At 37.2% G+C, this 21,818-nt stretch overlaps 1 long non-coding RNA gene across 4 annotated transcripts in view; it reads right to left on the minus strand.

Annotated features, from left to right (window-relative positions):
- LOC126821726 (uncharacterized) overlaps positions 1–20,385 on the minus strand; it is a 24,499-nt gene extending 4,114 nt beyond the window's left edge. The window contains exons 1-3 of one of the 4 annotated variants that reach the window (XR_008788102.1): positions 20,281–20,368; positions 18,812–18,848; positions 12,538–12,622 (exon numbers count right to left, since the gene is read on the minus strand). This is a non-coding gene — a long non-coding RNA (uncharacterized LOC126821726). Of the gene's footprint in view, positions 1–12,537; positions 12,623–15,028; positions 15,183–18,811; positions 18,849–20,280 lie in introns of those variants that run through there. The other 3 variants (XR_007680467.2, XR_008788103.1, XR_008788101.1) reach the window with 3 other exon arrangements.
- Between the last annotated feature and the right edge of the window lie 1,433 nt (positions 20,386–21,818).

Below are 21,818 nucleotides of genomic sequence, written 5' to 3' on the forward strand. Positions count from 1 at the left end.
TGTTTAAGGACAAGGACGAACCCCATCGCATTTCAGAACAAATGTCTTCTCATTCACGTTAAAAAATATGAAATCCTTTGAAAGGTACAATACAGGAGGATAGAACTCTGGGTGGTATATTTTAAAACTGGGCGAGATTGTTTGTAAGGCATAAAGAAGAATCCTATCGTTTTTAATGCCCACACGAGATCTTGTTCCTCATGCAGGATTGTTCTTGGTGAATTTTTAAAAACTTATTCTAAAACGTGCCGAGTAGGATATGTGGACATTGACTTTATAACAAGCATGGATGATTTTCCCGTGGAGTATTACGGACTCCTGGCAAAGTTTCGTCTCAATCTGCACACAGAAAACTATCTACTTTGAGAATAGATCTGTACCCTGAATGGTCGCCATATCTAAAAAAAATAGTATACTATTTCGTATTGTGGTTCTATCTAATTTCAAATCTGTCATACACACACAGACTAAACAAAAAGCAGAATAAATATTTGTCAAAATTCTCGAAGTATAGGAACTTGGGAACTAGTGTCTGTTCCCAAGCGAAGTAAATTGTAGCCAGGCAGCATACATTTATTCTGGTCTCGTTTATGTCTCACCTTTTCAGTTCGTTTTGTTGGATATTGAAAATGTGAGTTATTCTACCGTACCCCATTTCTTGACGCAAAAGACTTATAAATCAGACGAAATTAATCAGTTGTGTTAAGGAACGATCCTTAGCAATATGTATATATTATTGATCTGATCGGAGGATTAGTACTCAAGGGAAAGAAATTACTGTCTAACATACGATGATAATTACTCGCTTTTCTATTATAAAATAGCATCTATCTTTATATTATTGCCAGAAATGTATCTTAAAGATTTAAGAATTGGCAGCTTAAATCACGAATCAAGCTTAAATATTAGCATCATTATATGATTTGATCATACCATTTTACTCAAGGGAAATCTATATTTGTTATTATATAATTATATTTGGCCGTTGATGTATCGGTTAATTAAATACACGTACAATATGATTAGACATAACAAAATTATTGTAATGGTGGTGAGTGTATTGATTTCACTTAAGGTTGATTCCTTTCTATTTCTTTTTCATTTTTTGCATGGCATGAGCCGTGGCTGCTGTCTTGAAAAGGATAATTCCGTATGCGTGCTTAACCCCACGGGGTTGATTGAATTCAAGAACATTTCAAATCAACTGGTATATTTTGGGTTTTAATTTTCAAATTTAATCAGGAATGTGTGTACATTCACAATGTATTTAAAATTTGTGTCATAAAAGTTCCTTTAAGACGGATAAAAGGTCATTATGCTAATGGATACAAGGGATTCGGTGGTCGAGTGATCTAACACGTGCGTTTTAGATCAGAATGTCTGTCATTGAGTGACGTGGTGTGATTTCGATCTCACACTTGTGTATAGACTCCCCCCCCCCCATGCTAAAGAACCCAACGCACCCCCTCTCTCTCTCTCTCATCCATTTTATCTTCTAAGAATGACGTCGACGGTAGGAACAAAAAATAAAGACTGGCCTTCTGAGCTATCGGGCCACCGTGTCCTTCTGGATACTCTTTCAAAATAATTAAAACGCAAATAATTATTGACGTTATTCACAAGCTAGTCCAATTGTTTTCACATTCTTATCAAATATGTATGTCTAACCATATTACTCGTATTTGTCTTCTCGGTTACGAAATTTAATTATGAACAAAAAATTTGGATATGTTGAATGCTGAGAGGTAATATAATGGGACAAGAAGTTCCTGCACAGTTTCACATTGCCGTCATCAAACAAAACGAGAAATGATCGAAAATTCATAAACATATATTATAAAAATTAAATTTCCCTGAACAGTGTTTAAATACCAATCAAACTTTTTGTAATCAAAAACTTTTAATTGTTCATAAGGCTATAGGGAAACGAACAACATTGCAGTGAATGTTTCATACAATTAGCTCAGCTTACGAATTGACACGAAGCCGGTTGACGTACTTTTGAATTCCTACATCGACGATTTTAGTCAAAAACACTAAGTATACTTTGAGATTTAAATAACACACTATTTATGAATAACAATATAGTTTGTTACATTGCCTCGTTTCAACAATATTTCACAAGTCGTTAATCAAGCTTGTTTACAGTGTTATCCGTGTGTTATTTCATTATGTTCCAATTACTAATTAATGCCACCAAAAAAAATATACTTCAAGAATTTTGAAAAAAAATTAGTGTGCTTCCATTTAATGTGTTTTACATATTGTTTTCCTCAAAATCGTCCGCCTAGAGTGCAATAAGAATGAAAGAGAAATGGGGTTTAACGTCCACTTGACACAAACTAGGTCAATTTGGGCCATAAAAGAACTGCCCCTTGATACTATTAGCTTTATTTGACTGGTCTCTTGAGAGTAAGACTAAATGTTGAGTTAAAGGAGATCCAACATAAAGTATGGAATTTGGTTGATCTGATGGGACAGAATCAAAACGAATAAATTTTCGTTTAGGGAAAATAAGCGGAAATTTACTAATTTCAGATTAATTGCTTACTTTGACGACAGTGGAACACAAAGTCGGTTAAATGTCAACCCCTACTTTATCTATAGACGAAAATTTTATAACAAAGGCAGATTGACATCACACTAGACAAATCACTTCTCAAAATCCGATGAAATCGCCAATTTTTGTTTTTGCCCTAAATCAAAGAGGTCAGGGGAGTACGTACTACTCCCACTTTACATGTTTGGTTTTCTAAAGTTTAATGTTATATGATTGTTTGTTAAATACTAAGTGTTAGTATTAAAATATGTGACATTTAATAATTATCTTCTGTACCATCTGCTTTTAAACCTGACATTTAAAGGGCGTAAAGCACTAACTCAATATTATCCAGAGGCTTCGACATTATAAACACTATTTGTTGGTCCATTCCAATCAATATAGATGTTATCTTACTGTAAAAATATGGGCTACTGATATCAAATATTTAAGACTCGGTGAACATTTTAAAATCAGTACACGTCGGCGTGTACCCTATGCTCCCCAGCGCGATTTGTAATGAGGTGCCTTGATGAACGAAGCTAAACGAGGCATAAGTGACTGCCATTCAATTTGAACTGCTCGCTTATTTTGACGAAAAAATCTGGTTAGATAATCAGTTCATACACACTCTTATTACATTATTATGTGTTTTTAACGCTCTTTCGTCCATTTTAGGTTAAGAGTAAAATAGAGATTTAGCGCCTTTAATATTATAAGAGCTATGTATGAAGCCATAAATGAATATCATTTGTCTGCACGGTTCGCTTTGTATTTAAGTGTGTGCGTCATTGGATGTACATTTTGGCCTCTAGAAGTGAACAGTATATACATACTGTAAATTCAATAAAAAAAAATTCTGCACCTGCACTTAAAGTGGATGTACATGTATATTGTCATCACCTACACCCGTCGTCCCCTTTCACGGATATTTTTAATAGTCTAGGACGTCCGGGGTTCACAAATGTGGGGTCACGATAGTGTAGGGGTTGTCCACTAGAGTCAGGGAGACAAGAAGGACTGCACCGGTTCTCAGAGAATTTTCTTAGATTTGATTGATTTTGTTGGATCGTACTTTGGTTCGTGGGGCTTAACGATATTACAGACAAGCTTGGAAGGGTATGTAATCCATAACGTTGGATTTATAGCAAGGGCGGACGACTTTCCTGACCCAGAAGCTCTTGTCTATTTTTCTAGAATATTATGTTAATATCATCTTCTAGCCATTGGCATAAACACAGCTGGAACCTATAATATCTATGGTAATGAGCTATATAAAATTGAATATTTCAATCCCGCTGGGATATTACAAACCTTATAAGTTAATTTACTCTCTGTTTGACTGATCAGTAAGATAAAGGATTGAGAGCAAAAATATACGACAAGCCATCAGATCGATGTTTCCTTGTCATGGATTTTCCTCTTCGGCCGCAGCTCAGTCTAGACACATAATTAGAAAAGAATGTATGTTTCTTATATTAAAGTCCAGTCGGTAATCTTTTATGTAAATTTTACAGCTTGTTATGTAGCGAGATGTTCCAAATTACCCGACAAGAATTCTCTGCAAATTTCATGTCTATCTTTTAGTGCGTCTCCGGGTGTCTTAAAGCTGCGGTCACACGATCACTGGGAAATAAATTCGGTAAATCGGTCGAAAACGTAAATCTAATGTTGTTTGTTCATTCGTGTAGAATATGCGACATCCAGAAATTAGTAGATTTGGCGCCAAAAAAATCAATGTTAACCATTTTAACACCACAATGAACGAGGAAATTGCTAAGTACATGACCACTTTATTAATGCTATCAAGAAAGCATCTATGATAACCAAGGAAATCATCAGAGATAATCGATTTTATCGTAGCTGTTCGAGTTAATATGAATGTAATTATGTTATAACGATTACAATTGTCTCGAGATAATATATATATATATATATATATATATATATATATATATATATATATATACAATCTGAAGAAAAATGAGAGACTTAATGACACTGCCGAGGCGAAATTATCTTCTCATTTTAGAATATGTAACAAACTAATACGCTACACCAAATGTTAAAAAATATACAATGTTAAAAATCGCACTCATTTTATTTTGCACCTAATCGATAATGGTAAAAGATTCCATAAGGAACCCATCGATCATCATGATCATAGTCGATTTGGCTATTTTTAGTTTTGGATCTAATTTTTGTTATCAAAGGAGGGTGTTACAATGTTCGGTGCGCAAGTTTCAGAAGTACTGTGTAACCTTTTTTTTGGTTAGAAATTGACATAAGAACGAATGTATCTCGGGTAGCAAGACCATTTTCTTGATTGCGTGACAAAAGCAAGTTCTTGTTAAAGTATTGATGGCTGTTGTTACTAGGATTTCTACATTCTGATTTGTATTATTGATACTTCGTTTCGTTTTAATTTCTCACTTCAGTCGTCATGGCTTAAGGGGACAAAACATGTTGAAGAAAATCACTGCCGACTGCATCGCGTGAGAATTTTATAACGCCATGTCATTTACATGTATTATTACCCATTGCTCTTACTGTAAGATTAAGAGGACCACACCACACACAACACGGACATTGTAAGCCACGAAAGCCTAGCTTAATATTGGAATTGGTAACACGGACCACAGGTTTTATGGCACCTACAACAGACAAATGGGGTTAAACGTACACTCAACATAAATTAGGTGATTTCGGGACCAAAGCGTTGTACAATAATTATTTCAATAATTCGCTTGCTCGTAGGAGTCTTTAACTGTGGGAGGAAACCGGAGAACCCAGAGAAACCCACGAGGTTAGGCACGTACAAGTGTGTATCGAAACCACATCACCAGACTCATTGACAGACCGTATGATCTAAAGCGCAAGCGTTAGACAAATACCCTACCCTCTCCTCTTTAGCACCTTTAAATACGATACTAAGTTCTACTTTACGTGCATATCTATTTATATAAGTTATTTTCATAGCGATAATTTACAAGCGAGGATATAATTTTTTATCTTTATCTTATGAACCACGCGATATTTCTACAAGGGATAAATCCATTTATATCTTGGTAATTTAAGCCCACGTATCAATTACTTTCTGAGGAATTAACGTATCTTTGACAGCGCTTTGGACATAAGAATCACGATTGTGAAATAAGTTTATAAATCTTTCATACAAATTTCAATAATTCCACGATAAACACAGATTTTACGAGTCTTCTTTCTGAGATAAATCTTGGATTGTATTTCGTAATATAGAAAAATGGTCTCATTAAAAAATATTTTATTTCAGACAAGTCTCGTAAGACATACACTACATTTCTGTTATTACTAATAAAACATATTGTTCGTATTTGATTATAATCATACCCAAAGTTCAACTTATATCAATATGTTACCCGATATGACGGTTTCTCGAATATTGAACTAGCAATAAGAAACAATGTTTCTTAAAGGAGCTAAGTCTCTAACTCAATATTTTCCATAATATTTGAAATTAAAAACACGAATATTGATGTTGTTATCTTGCCAAGAAACTATGGGATCCTAATATCCAATATTTAAGACACAATTAACATTTTATAATCAGTACACGAGTCGTGTACCCAATGGTTTCGAGTGCCATTTTGTAAAGAACAAATAAAACATATCCTACAGCACAATAGAAGCAATTAGTAAAGGCTGATTCGTAAACGACAAAATAATAATTTAACCAGCGGCTGCCAGGCAGGATACGCCCACATTTTTGAGAGATGGATAGAGAACAAGCTAAAAAGAAAGTGATTTTTCCTACAATCAAGGGCCATAATTCATGAAGTTACAATTCGATATGCGCAAATATCGAAAGGAACCAAGATCTTTGGGTTATAAACATGCATTTCAAGTTTCATCAAAATCGGATTAAAATTGTAACCTCTACAGGGTCCACAACCTTGATATACCATATTTTTACACCTTTCGCGTACAAGCGGCGGCCACTTTGTCCGGCAGTTTTGGTTTGATTTTCAGGAAATTTGAACTCAACCTTTATTATGGTGTTACGGTGATATGTTCAAATGATTTTTAAAATCAGATAATAACTGTGACCTTCAGAGGGACCACAAGCTAAAAGAGGCGATTTTTCGTATAATCAGGGGCCATAATTCATGAAGTTACGATCCGATATGCGACAATATCGAAAGGAACCAAGATCTTTAGGTTATAAACATGCATTTCAAGTTTCATCAACATCGAATTAAAATTGTGACCCATACAGGGTCCACAACCTTGACATATACCCTATTTTTACACTATTCGTGTACAAACGGCAGCCATTTTGTCCGGCAATTTTTGTCCGATTTTCCCCAAATTCGAACTCAACCTTTCTTAGGGTGTAACAGTGATATAATAATACGTTTTTTTAAATCGGATAAAAATTATGACCTATATAAGGTCCACAAGCTAAAAACGCGATTTTTCGTATAATCAGAGGCCATAATTCAGGAAGTTACGATCCTATATGCGACAATATCGAAAGGAACCAAGATCTTTAGGTTATAAACATGCATTTCAAGTTTCGTCAAAATCGAATTAAATTGTGACCCATACAGGGTCCACAACCTTGATTTACCATATTTTTACACTATTCGCGTACAAACGGCGGCCATTTTGTCCGATTTTCACGAAATTCGAACTCAACCTGCCTTAGGGTGTAACGGTGATATAATAGTACGGTTTTTTAAATCACATAAAAATTATGACCTCTATAGGGTCCACAAGCTAAAAACGCGATTTTTCGTACAATCAGGGTCCATAATTCAGGAAGTTACGGTCCGATATGCACGAATATCGAAATGAACTGAGATCTTTGGGTTATAAACTTACATGTCAAGTTTCAACAAAATCGAATTAAAATTGTGACCCATACAGGGTCCAAAACCTTGATTTACCATATTTTTACACTATTCGCGTACAAACGGCGGCCATTTTGTCCGGCAATTTTGGTCCGATTTTCACGAAATTCGGACTCAACCTACCTTAGGGTGTAACGGTGACATAATAATACGGTTTTTTAAATCAGATAAAAATTATGACCTCTATAGGGTCCACAAGCTAAAAACACGATTTTTCGTACAATCAGGGGCCATAATTCAGGAAATTACGGTCCGATATGCACGAAAATCGAAAGGAACTGAGATCTGTGGGTAATAAACTTACATGTCAAGTTTCAACAAAATCGGATAAAAATTGTGACCTCTATAGGGTCCACAAGCTACAAACGTGATTTTTCGTACAAACAGGGGCCATAATCCATGAAGTTTCGATCCGATAGATGCCAATATCGAAAGCAGTCGAGATCTTTTGGGGATAAACCTATATTTCAATTTTCGTCAAAATCGGACAAGAATTGTGACCTGTAGAGAGTCCACAATATACATCCACATGAAAATGTGGGCTTATAAAAAAAACCATGTAGAATGCACTAAGCAGGCGTAAACAACTTCCGTTCAATTTGAACTGTTCACGTATTTCCCCGAACATAATTGATTAGAAATAACAATATTGTTTTCAAAACTTGAATATAAATCAAGGTTCCAAAAAATAGAGCCTTACGCCCTTTTAAGAAAAGCTCATTGTGTACAGATGTGCTATAATGTATTTCAATTTTAAATTAATAAACATTCATCTAGAAATTTGCTATCAGTAGGAACACTTTTGCCCTGTTTTATAAAACTTGTTCGTGATGAAGAATAACAGGAATATCACATTGCTCGACATTGGCTATAATTTGTTCTTGTAGGAATTATCTGTGTAATTCCTTGGCTTCTGATAAACAACATAAAGATCAGGCATTGGACATTTACAGACATTAAGAGAACTAATATCCTGAATACAGATCGCTAAAAGGCTTTCTCAAATATAGCTAATTTACAGGTTAATATTAAATTTAGAATACCCAACCTAAAAACTATATCCACATCTTGACGTTAAGTGATAATATGGTGATGTTTCATTTAATGGTTTTCTTTTTACTTTTGTTCTAAAGTAAGACTTTCTGTTATTGTAACGTTTCTGATTTCGCATTTTAACCTAACATTGTCTTCCATTTTTTGTTCTTGTGATTTTCGTTTTCTTCCCATTCCGCTTCAGCAGTGGCGTAGTTAGAAATTGTACGCATCGAACATATTAAAAGATGCATTATGTAAGATTTAGATAAAGAGCTGGCCGTTCTTGCTAAAATACTAATAATAGTTCAAAAGTTGATAATAAAAAATGAATATATTGAAAATTTCATTCAAATTACTTTATTCTGGGCCTAGTTATGAGTGTTAGAAATGAAATAGGGTTTAACGTTATACTGTTCTGTCCAGACTGAGCTTATGAAAACGGATGAGTGTTGGAAGATGTTGATGGTTTATTACCGTAGCAACAGAACTGGACAAATGAGACTAAGTCTCGATTATTCATTCATTTTATCGTTAAAATTTTAAATCTCGCGGGCGTTCTAATCCATGTAAATCTCTGCCATCCGATAGTCCAGATAGTTGAATATGGGCTTGTCATGTTAATAAACGTCTAAATAATAGTTTAAGCTTAGATAACATTTTAAGCCAAAATAAAGGCATGCAATAGGCAGATTTAGCTGTAACATAATGAATGTACCTTTAAACAAGCAAGTGGTTGCCATGCAAGATACGCCCACATTTTGCACGAGATGAACAAACATTTCAAGTTTCATTAATATTGGATAAAAATTGTGACTTCAACTTTTACACTATTTTCGTACAAGGGGCGGCCATTTCGTCGGGCTGTTTCGGTTGGATTTTCACGAAATTCAAACTCAACCACCATTAAGGTGTAACAGTGATGTATTACAACGGTTTTTAAAATTGAATAAAAATGATGACCTCTAGAGGGTTCCACAAGCTAAAATCGTGATTGTTTCGTCAAATCAGGGTGCCATAATCCAGGAAGTTACAGACCAAGCCAATATGTGCGAATATCGAAAAGAACCGAGATTGTTTAGTTATAAACATACATTTCAAATTTCATCAAAATCGGACAAAAATTGTGACCTCTAGAGTGTCCATAAGCTAAACACGTGATGTTTCGTACAATCAGGGGTCCTAATCCATGAAGTTACGAACCGATACATGCCAATATCGAAAGGACCAAGATCTTTGGGAATTAACCTATATATTTCAAGTTTCCTCGAAATCGGATAAAAATTGTGACATGTAGAGTGTCCACACACAAATTGTGGATGGACGGACAGGGGCAACGACAATTTACGACCACATGAAAATGTGGGCGTATAAAAACAGTGATTTCTTGCGAGAATAATAATGTGTCAGACACTTTGTATCCTACTGACTCAACCGTAATGGACCAAATTTAAAAAAAAAAAACAGCTTTAACCTAAAATATTTAATCAACCTTCTCATACTGAAGCATTGTCGTAAATAAAACTGGATAATTCTGTGAGAAAAACCATTTGAAACGTTTGTCGATTTTAGTCCCGCACAACTGAAACAGATATTATAATGTTTTCAAAACAAAGTTTCAAAAATGACAGGTGCAGCAGTGTCTGGTTTTAACCAGCACATAAATAAATGCAACCCATCTTTAACTGCGTTATGCGTAAACTATTTTGGCGATCATTGCCGAATCGAAATTAAGTGACATGAAATGGGGTTTAACGTCCTAATTTGCACCGACTGTGCTAATGAAGACGGGCACACAGTGTGCTATGAGGGAAGTGTTGCCCGGACAGCAGCACTACGGCCTATTCTTATATTGAATTCTGTCAAAGTTTCTTTTAAGTGCACGCCAATGTGTACACGGGACCTCGTTTTTTTCGTCCCCATAAAGGACTACGCTGTCGCTTGTAAGCCCCCCCCCCCCAAAAAAAAAAAAAAAAAAAAAAAAAAAACCCAACAAAACACACACCGTCCTGCACCACTGACAAGAGGGAACCACGTCTTAAAATCCAGATGAACCTTCTCGGTAAACACAATGATCGAACACGGTACCTCCAGCGCAGCATCGCCTTACTCACTGAGCCACCGTGACTCCGACCATTTCCGGAAATCTCAGTATAAAGAGCTGGATTTTCAAAAAAGGTGAATACGTCATTTCATAGCACGTGTTTGATCTGCATGAACTCTATAGTATTAACGGATATCCTGTAAAATCTGGGACTGCTCCTTTAAATCTCTCTAGCAAATAGAAACTATATTAAGTAAGCATATATACATTTTATGATCGATATTATAAGAGTCATTGAAAGCTCGCTTTTACGGCGAGAAAGCGTTGTATTTTTGCACGAATGCGCAGCATCAATAACAGTTCTTTTATTATTACAAAGTGTAAAACCATGCAGGATAGAATAACTATTGTGTCCCTTTTTTGTTATATTTGGTTAAAACAAAATAGATGAGATAGAAATCTATATTAAACCGCTCTCTTTTCAACAATCTGTAAAGAACTACCAGTAATTTAAATATTTGTGATACTGATTAAAATCGATACGCTACTTTTATTTCGCTGATTAAACGAGACAATAAACTCCGGTAGCGAACCTTTTTTTCTGATTCTTATACAGGCCAATATAGTCCTTGTGTATTCAATCGACTCTTTATTTTACGCAAGTGAAAAGAATCGATTTCGATCCCTTACATCCGATACATTTCGCTCTTTGCCAATCTATTTTATTTGGATAACGCGTGAGAAAGCTATAGAGATCTTTGACCCGTTGATCAATATGCAAAAACTTAATTATACAACCCAAAGTTCAAAGTCACAAAACTCCGATTTTTTATCGATTATTCGGTGTTGATTATATCAAAAGATAATTTGCAATCAATACGATTTATTTACAAATAAATCACAGATTCTAATCCCCGATAAAAAATTACCCTGAGCAAACAATTTCTATAAAAATCATGGCCATGAGAAGGATAAAGGGAATAGTTATTTATAAAGCTAAATCAGAATTTATCGGATGAAATAAAAAATAGATTGTATTAGGGATTATGATTAATCTTTGTATCAGATCGATTATACAAAGTTCATCTATTTTCTTTGTCCTGGTGTAAATCTCATTTTTACTTTTATTGATTCAATATTGCTCTGTCTGTGCGGGAATTGATCAGTAATCTGGTTGTAATAATCTAAATATGATGGAAGCGGACCTGGAAAAGGATGTTTTTATAGATAAAATGGCGACTCACGCCCGATGTAGCAGATATATAAAGGCCCCGGCCAATTAGTTTTTTTAAACAAAAAATATCATTAAAACACGGATATTATGTGAATATCTAATCCATAAGAAACACACCCAAAATATAAATTTGATTTTAAATTAAACTGCTATCGACATTATAGAAGACGTACGAAGTCATTATCCACTGTATAGCGAGAACAGAAAGAAAGTCCCCGTTTTAGCTATTATTATGTGGACAGACGACAGACGTATCTACCAAAATATGTAATATGGTTATACAACTGTATGATTGTCACAATGTCAGGTGTACCTCACCACAATATCTTGATATGGCCAACTCTCACAGCCAACAATACCCAATTTGTTCAAACGGTCGCAAGCCGGATTATTTGTGGAGCCGAACAATTTTATGTCTAATTTCTTCCACCAAGGGTGCACCTTTTGTAAGTCGCTTAAATGTGTGCAAGAGCACTAATACTTAGATAAATGCCTAGTTTAGATAGCTTCTGTATAGAAACAAAGGCTTTCTAAAGCTCTTGATTTTTATCATGTACAATTCCTGTTATACACCTCCGTTGTTCCTAGATAACAGAATCTGTTCACCCCTCATATTGAGTGTATTGCACTGAACCAGGGTTAGATCTAGGGATTGTTGGACAGTCAGATTCTACCACAATCTGTTTCACAGGGGTATTGCAAAATCCTTTTTGTAGCGGTCTAGCGAATATTCACTGCTGATCAGTGTAATTCTGCTATCGCTCCAAAATCTCCCAGTTCCGTCTCTTTAACTTACCGATTCGTATTCGCGAACAAGAAACCCCCATCTCTGAGGCCATACTCTAAGTTGAGAACTTGTTTCATGGTGAACGTGATCTTTCCTGCAAAATCAACAATTTTAATGGAAATGCGAAGCTTGTGATTGATCAATCAATTAATACTGGATAGAATTTATGGAACCACAGTCTACATGCATTTACATGATATTGAATTAAATGGACATTTTGATGTAGTCGTATCAAACTTCGCTTACAAAATCAATGTCCATAAGAAAAGCTTATTATCTTTATGTATGACGTTATTCGTCTTTACAGGCTAGATTCACTCAAGAATTACACGAGTCTGGTCTATTTTGCTATCAAAATAAGAGGAAATGTGGATATTTTAAGCACCATTTGCTCTATGAATTCACTGCGTTTCTTCGGATTCCAGATACCAAAGATTCTTTTGCGGTGCAAGTCAGTGTGTACACGGTGGAATTCGGCTTTTCTTTCCACCCAAACGACTAGACAAGCATCCCGTGTCATCTCCACAGATGCCACCTTAACGACTGATAACCAGGCTTGAAAAATCCAGAAGTATCATCAGAGCCGTAGACATTCAAGTTAAGAGGCAGGTTCCATATATACAATTCTCGCACCGCGGACGTCGATCAGGATTAACGATCGAGCTAGTTTTTTCTAGAACAAAAGCATTAAACCACAATTTTCCTTTTACATCCATATTAATATGACAGCTAAAATATATAAAATAGCTCTGATATTAAACGAAATAGAAATAGCTATTATAGATTTCAAAACAAAAAAAAAAGCTTTTAATGTTTTAAAATAAAATAAAATGGCTATAATTACGGTTTCAAAAGAAATGAAAATAGTTTCTACAGTTTGTTTTTTTTTGGAAAAGGCTTTTAAATGTAAAGCATAAGGTCTGCCATTGAGTCAAGTTGCGTGGTTTCGATTCCCCGCTTGGCAAGGGGTAGGGTCGCCTGTGGGTTTTCTCCGGGTCCTCCGGCTTCCTCCCACACCAGACCCCCTGCGCACAAGCGGATTATTTACATAGAAATATAGAAATTGAAACATATGTTAGTCCCGAGATGACCTAGCTTGTGTCGGGTGATCTTTAAAACCCATAATCTCTCTTTCTCATAATATGTTATGAAAATGAGTCATATTAAAAGGCAAAACATGACACCTTTTGTTAACGACATCGAAAGCATGCAATACTTAAATAGACATAAATCAAAAAGTCAGAAAACCATGTTTTCAAAGCGCAAATTATTGATTTTGCTTTCACGGAGATCGTAGGCTCTAATATAAACGTTTAGTCTTGTCGATATGGAAAAAAAATCTCGTCCACTTTCGTCTTATCAAACAACTTGAACTCATGGCTTCACTCTAAGGTTTATAAATTGGAATTTAAGCTAATTATTACTAAAACAGAATTCCCGAGCGACGCGTCATCAACATTGATTGTTTTAATGAACTCTTTACTAACTCTACTGCGTCAGGATTTTATCTGGTGGTCCTATACTATTTTTTATATCCTAAAATAGTAGGGAAATGCTAATTGTAGGCCCGTTGGTGGGGAGGTTCGTGAATTTCCGGAGTCCACAATAGCCGCTTTATATAAATGAGTGTTTGGGGGAATACTAACCCTAACCAGGGGCGGATTGGGGCCGGGAGGGGGGGGGTTGCTCTCCCCCGGCAAAAATTTTGAAAAATGAACCCCAAATATGCGATTTGGTGGCATATCTGATTATAATCTCAGTCAAATTCAGCCAGCAGACCAGCTTTCACCAAAATTTGCTGAGGCCTTAAAATTGAATTTTTTTTTGATATACGAACCATTGGCAAGCGTTTCTGGCGTATCACCACAAACAGGGTGCAGGTGACTTAATAATTAGTAAATTTGCGGGTGACAGTGTCGGGTGAATCCGATGAATTTTTCGGATGAAATTCGGAATCCCCATACCAGCCCATTCCAGACTCCAGTGATGGCATGGCGGCCCGTTAAAGCCACCGGCCACATACAACATGATCATCATCATTCCATGGCCGGTCCAATACCCCCGCCCCCATATAATGTTCAGCAGAAAAAGGTTTTTTTTAGACGAATTGGGCAAAATTATTTTTTTCATTTTTTGTCCGACCGGCACTTCGGGCGATCCCCCGATGGCCAAATCCGCCCCTGACCCTAACCCTTTTTAGAAGACAAAACTTGGATCCAAATTCCCGAACCTCCCCACCAACCGGCCTACAATTAGCATCTCCCAAAATAGTAAGTGCTGGAGAAGCACACTACATGCAAAACGAAACCGATAAAATTAAAACAAACCTGCGGACAAGACAATCTACACAGACATTGCAAGAAATAAATAACAAATATCAAATCAAGTGAATGATCCGGTGGGGGGGGGGGGGGGGCGTAAGCGTTTACTACGCTGTACAGCTCCAGGCGAAATTAAATCTAGGTCTGTGCAGAAAAATTAATTATTACGTTAATCTTACCAAATTTGATCACCATGAACAAAGTTTAGAGAAATTTTACTCGGCTCCGGCATTGGTGTTAAGGGTTCCGTCTTTTTGGATAATAACGTCATAATGACAGAAACGTCACGCTTGGGAAAGACTTGATTTCTCATCTGCTTCCTGTACAAATGTTCTGAAATTAATTACCATCTGATAACATATTTCTGAAGGAATACAATATTATGTCCCCTATACCGACATCGACAAATAATTCCAATCCATGTATCCATAAGAGGTTGAGACCGCGTATACATGTCTGTGAATATGTAATCCAAATACGTTTGGATGGAATACATTCTGTAAAACTGAATTTTCACCGAATTATTCTGTAAAACTGAATTGTTCTATAAAACTGAAATTTCACTGAATTATTCTGTAACATTACATGAATAATTTCTAGAAAATAATTTTTTTTTATTGATTTTACAAAAAATTAAACTGAATCCCAAGAAACGCGAACTTGGTTTGTAACTCTGTCATATCAACAGTGTGTTAAACTTCAATCAAATACCTAAAATGATTCCGGTAAACAGAATTTTCATTGATTTAAAGTCATCAAAGAGTCACAAAGCAGTAAAACATTAACGGAATTCCACGAAACGCTAATGTGTTCTTTAACTCTACGATGTACAGCAGTTTATCCAAAAATAAACTTCGGGAAAACAAAAATGAGAGACAACAAAGAGAGAGAGAAAGAGAGAGAGAGAGAGAGAGAGAGAGACAGATGGGTTTAACGCCCACTCAACACAAACTAGGGACTAACACATGATTCAATTTTATTTTAATAATTATTTAGCAGTGGGATGAAACCGGAGGACCCGGAGAAAACCCACGAAGTCGGACAGGCGACCCTACTCCTTGTCACGTGCAACCGGGGAATCGAAACAAACAGACGAACTAAGAGTAAACTTATAGGCTATGCAATAAAATACAACACCATTGAACCTAAGAGTATTCAAGTTTGAAGACCATAAATACAAAGTATAACAATTTAGTGTAATAGTATGTGGGCTCCATCAGATGTTTAGAAAGGGGCAAACACATTCTGCCTCGCGCGCGACGCCAGCCATTTACATTGCGAGCTTCTCCCTGAATTGGTTGACAGTACACTGGGTCTGAGAATTACTTAATCAGTCAAACACCTGTGTGTATCAAACAGGTGTGTATTGAGAACAGAAAACATACACTTTCCTCGTTCACGAATAGCCACAACCACTAATTTGGGTAAATACGGAAACGGTGGTGAAATATATTTGCGATGATAGTAGACAGGGACAGTCTATGCCTCACCAAGCACTTGAATGCGCAGTTTTGGGTTTAGATGTTAAATAGTTTGGCTGCTAGCAATATCACCCTAGCTAGAAGGTAAGTCCTCACAAAAGATTTACACTCTAGGATAGCGGTTCAACTAGAGGAATGAAATCGTAAGCTGGAAGAAATGAAATGGGGTTTAACGTCCTACTGTTCTGCTCCGAACTGGGCTAATGAAGACGGACATACGCCATACAGTGTGCTATGAGGAAAATTTTGCCCGGACAGCGGCACACGGCCTACTCTTATATCGAATTCCAACTGTCAAGGGATCTTTTACGTGCACGCCAATGTGTACACGGGACCTCGGTTTTCCCCCCATCCGAACGACTAGACAGCTGTCCTTTTCAGGCCCTCCGTCCTGCATCACTGACAAGGGGGAACCACGCCGGAAAATCTGGATGAACTTTCTCGGCCAATGCAGGGATCGAACACCCGACCTCCAGGCTAGCGAGCCAGCGTCTTACCCACTTAGCCACGTGATCCCCGTAAGCTGGAAGACTGGGATGCATTACTCCATACGAATGAGCAATTAAACTCATTCCGTTTATTGTACATAACAATAAAAAGACCCGCTTTAAAAAAAAGCCTTGATCATCCGTTCAAAAACTGGTGCTTGTTCAAAAGCAAAAGTTTTTTTAAAACATAATAATCAATGCAAAAAACAACATGGATCTGTTATCTAATTATATGTCAGTATGACATCTTATTGTGTTCTTTTTACGTTAGGGAAGTTTTCGTGCAGTAGAATATCTTATCTTATTAAGCAGCCAGATCCCGACATAAGGTTTAATTTATTTTTTCTCGTACCGCATCTTTTTCGAGTACATTTCTATAAAAATGCTTTTCAGACATGACCAATGTTAGAATTCGCTTAATACTTTCTTCCTGTAAACTTTTACAATTCGAATAGCTGATGGTCAAAAAAATCAATCAAAATTATGTGTTTTTGGTTCGTAGCAAATATTGTAAATTGTCTATTAGTAACTCGCGTAATCTTTTAAGTAAGTTGTCGAAGGATTAAATTTAGTGTACGCGAAACTCGAACATGGAAACACTCTGCTCTACGTGATTGCATCGGCCAGTGATCTAAAAATTCCATGATTTAAGTGTGTGAGCAGATATATTAAATGTAGCTTAAATAGGTTCTCTTATTCACTTCCCAACTCCCAAGTCAACCGATAATAGTTGAACAAGGCAACTGTATACGCCATCCAGTAATCACTTTAAACGCTAATGTTGTCGATATTTTGTTGGGATCCAGGGTCGAGTGGATCTGTAAACATTAATCTAATGGCCGTGAAAAAAAGATTGAAAGCACTCAAAATCAAAGGATGTAATCAATATTGTTTTATTGTATGAAAAGTGATTCTACACGACTTCATGTATAATTGATAATAAGTATTATAGCACTTGTCTATGACTACCATACTGTGAAATGACGTTTTAATTGTTATTTTCAATCGAATTTGTTTTGGGTAGTACTAATGAAAAGCATATTCTAAAGCGTTGCATACGCATCACTACTTTAGATAAAAAGAGTTATTTTGAACAATTTTGAATTCTCAGATTTACGGGTGTTTATATACATTTAAAAAGGTTTGATATTCATTATATACGTGTAGCATATTTCAGTTCAATCTGCTTCTGAACTCGTTACTTGACTGTTATTTCATACTATCACTGTATATAGCTTTTGAGCCACGGTGGTTCAGTGAGTAATACGTTGGCTCGCTAATCTGGAGGTCCCTTTCAGTGATGCAGTACAGAGGGCCCGGTAAGGGACATCGTATAGTCGTTCGTGTGTAACGAAAAACCAAGGTTCCGTGTACACGTAAAGGATCACTTGGCAGTTGGAATTAAGGGTCGGCCGTAACACCGCTGTCTGTGCAAAATTTCCCTCATAGCACACTGTATGATGTATGCCCGTCGTCATAAGCCCAGTCGGGGCTAATAGTAGGAAGTTAAACCCCATATCATTTTAAGATATTTAGCTTTAAATGAAATGAGGTTTAACGTCCTACTGTTCTGCTCCTATACTGGGCTAATGAAGACGGGCATACGCCATACAGTGTGCTATGAGGGAAATTTTGCCCGGGCAGCGGCACTGTCGCCTACCCTTATATAGAATTCCAACTGCCAAGGGATCTTTTACGTGCATTTCGATGTATACACGGGACCTCGGTTTTCCTTGTCAGGCCCTCCGTTCTGCACCACTGACAAGGGGAAACCACGTCGGATTTAGCTTTAAGGAATGAATCTGTGGTGCACGAGACGCGGTAGACTTATTCTTTCTTTAAAATTTTGGTAAACAGCGATACCATCCTCCAAGTACAAGAGTAACTTGAACTCCTTTAATTGAATACTGAATTCCACGAGTCGATATTTTTGTGCTAAATGTCAATTGGAAAGCAAAGGGTGCTAGCAGACTAATTAAAATTGTATACCAACTTTTCGTCCGTTTTTTCGGTTGTTTACTCCACATCGCCTGAATAAATGAAACGAAAATAACATTTAGTGTTAATTAGATTGAGTATGTCAGCCATTGAATGTCTGCAACACAAATAAACCTACTCGCTCATTAATCACGCGATTCGTTAAATACGTTAAAATACACCTAATAAAACGCTGCTTCCCGAGATGCACGAGAGTTAAGTTGCAATTCTAACAATAGGATTTAAAAACGCATTACGTGAATCTAAGGTGATGGCAAGGGTTAGTGTGGCAACCTTACTCTGTGTCCCCAGAGAGTGAGAGAGAGAGGGAGAGAGAGGGGGCGGGGGGTAAAGTCCACTCGACACAAACTAGGTAGTTTCGGGACTAACATATAGTTTAGTTTTAATTTAATAATAAACTGGTGCGTATGGGTCTTTAGCAGTGGAAGGAAACCGGAGGACCCGGAGAAAACCCATGAGGTTCGACAGGCGACCCTACTCCGTGTCACACGAGCTGGAAACTGAAACAACTCCACTTGACACAATGACAAACCTAACGATTTAAAGCGCATGCATTAAACCATTCGGTCACCAACCACTCATCTATGAACATAGCCTTAACGTAATCATTATATATCTGCACATTGCGAAATCCTATATCAAACGCAATCTAGATTGAATTACATGGGCGTATTATATGGATCAACCTTTTAATGACAATCTGAGCTTTTAAGATAAAGTTACTCATTTGGAAAATTAAAGTCTTGAAATAACTAGCTATCAAAGCTCTGTTATTTACAATAGACCAGTTTTCATAACACAGATGTTTACAGACATATGCGTTCCCCGCTAGCAGTGCAAACAAGTCTGAATATCAAGCGCCGTGGGGAGGGGGCAGCACCATAGACAAATGACTAGCCCACAAGGCGGACGGGAGAAAGAGGACATTGCGCTCCATGTGAGCTACCAAACCATGTGAAATAAAATGGTATGACAGACTGGGCTAATGAGGATGGACATAGGCTACACCATATCGTGTGCTATGAGGGACATTTTGACCGGACAGTGGCATTACGGTCTACTATTATATCGAATTACAACTGTCAAGGGTTCTTTTACACGGACCTGCGGTTTTTCATATTATCCGGACGACTATACGTTGTCCCTGGTCAAGCCCTCCATTCAGCGCCATTCACTGACGAGGGGGGAACCACGCCAGAAAATCCCGATGAACTTTCTCGGCCAACACTGTAATCGAACCCGAGACCTCTAGGTTAGCGAGCCAACGCCTTTCTGCCTGGGTCATTACGACAACGGTTAGTGCAACACTCACACAACAGCACAATAAAACACATAACTGAGACAATCCAAAATGTCAAAGTTAATGGCAATGCCCTTAAGAACAACAAACTATACATATAATGCCTCAAATGCCAAAGCCACCCCAAATGTCAGAATAAAAAGAAAACCTGTCACAAAACATACCTGTCTCAGATTAACCAACAACAAAGTGGTATTGGACGTTCCAGAAAGAGTAAGAATATCCTACCTCGTGTAAAAATGTAGTTCGCAATATTATTTTAAGTGCGGAATTTGTACGAAACCAATACCTCGTGCATTCGTGGCAAAATGCCAGCATGCCAGGTCCTGGCGTTCCGGCACCATAACCCCAACCCAACCCTTCTCTCGAGAGAGAAATGGGGTTTAACGTCCACTCTACACAAACTGGGTCATTACGGGACTAACACACGGTTCAATTTTATTTCAATAATTCGCTTGCGCGTAGGGGTATCTAGCAGTGGGAGGAAACCGGAGGTCCCGGAGAAAACCCACGTACAACCGGGGAATCGAAACCACGCCAGTTGATTCAATGTCAGACCTTATGATACAACGCACACGCGCTGACCATTCGGCCATCCAACCCCGGATCGTGTATGACGCCTGTCGCACCATGTGCCTATGAGACTAAATGGCAAATTAAAGACTTCTTGGCTAGTATTCGCCATTTTATTACAGTGGAGGTCCAACCATATACCGACGTTCCGACTGTGCGACGTCTTGAGAGTCAAACAGCCAAAACAGGTGGGTTGTTGGTGTCCATACATTGCCGCCGTTTTGGCCTCACTCCACTCGAACACTACTCTAAGCACCTAAATGATTTTTATAAAATTCTAGGGTAATTCCCGAGACCTCGCGACAAACTTGATTGTGTCTCCACCCCGGACCCCACTCTTATCAAATTCCTGAACAGGCCCCTGGGTATATAGACCCTCACTTTAACACAGTGTAATTCGCTGAGTTATTTATTTATATTTTTTGCAAATGATAATGAAACTTAAGTCTGAATTCAGACATTTGAAAAACTAGTTCATCAATGTAATTCCAGCTCTTATAATGTCATGGGGCACAAGTAATCGAACAGTTTTCTTATCCAGGAAATTGCTTTCTATCTAGCCGAGAATTGTCATCAAGATGGCTTTCCAGGATTTCATCTATCGTCTTGGTGATTTGTCATTTAAAGTAACTAAATCAGAATGCGAAATCTCTTTATGGTGCATTGATGCTCCCAAAACTTCCATAAGAAATGCTTGCGTTCGAAAACCGGAAAGATTACGTCTGTGTTGTATTTATAAATGTAGTGAAGCTGAATAAAAGCCAGCGCAAGTTGAAATGATTTTGCGTAGAATTACCGAGTGGTAATCAGTCCGTCGTTGCCCGTTGGGGCGTTTTCGAGATATTCGGGGCCATTCTTGTATCATGAAACATGCTGAAAATGATGGAAAGTAATCAGCCTTTCAATACAAATGTAAACTTGCTAAATTCGCCTTTGTTCTTTGTGACCCCGGAGGTCAAAAGGTCAGTTTTCCCGTTTTTGCACTAGGAAGATTTAAAGCAATAAATTTCAGCATAAAATATAAAAACTAAAGCGAAACCCGTTCTAATTAATAATAGGAACATTTAAAATTTATCTTTAGGTGGTCTTAGCTTCAAATGTTATATAAATTAATAATTGGGCATTTATT

This window comes from Patella vulgata, chromosome 5 (assembly GCF_932274485.2).
Source record: "Patella vulgata chromosome 5, xgPatVulg1.2, whole genome shotgun sequence".
In the NCBI taxonomy this organism is placed as follows: domain Eukaryota; kingdom Metazoa; phylum Mollusca; class Gastropoda; family Patellidae; genus Patella; species Patella vulgata.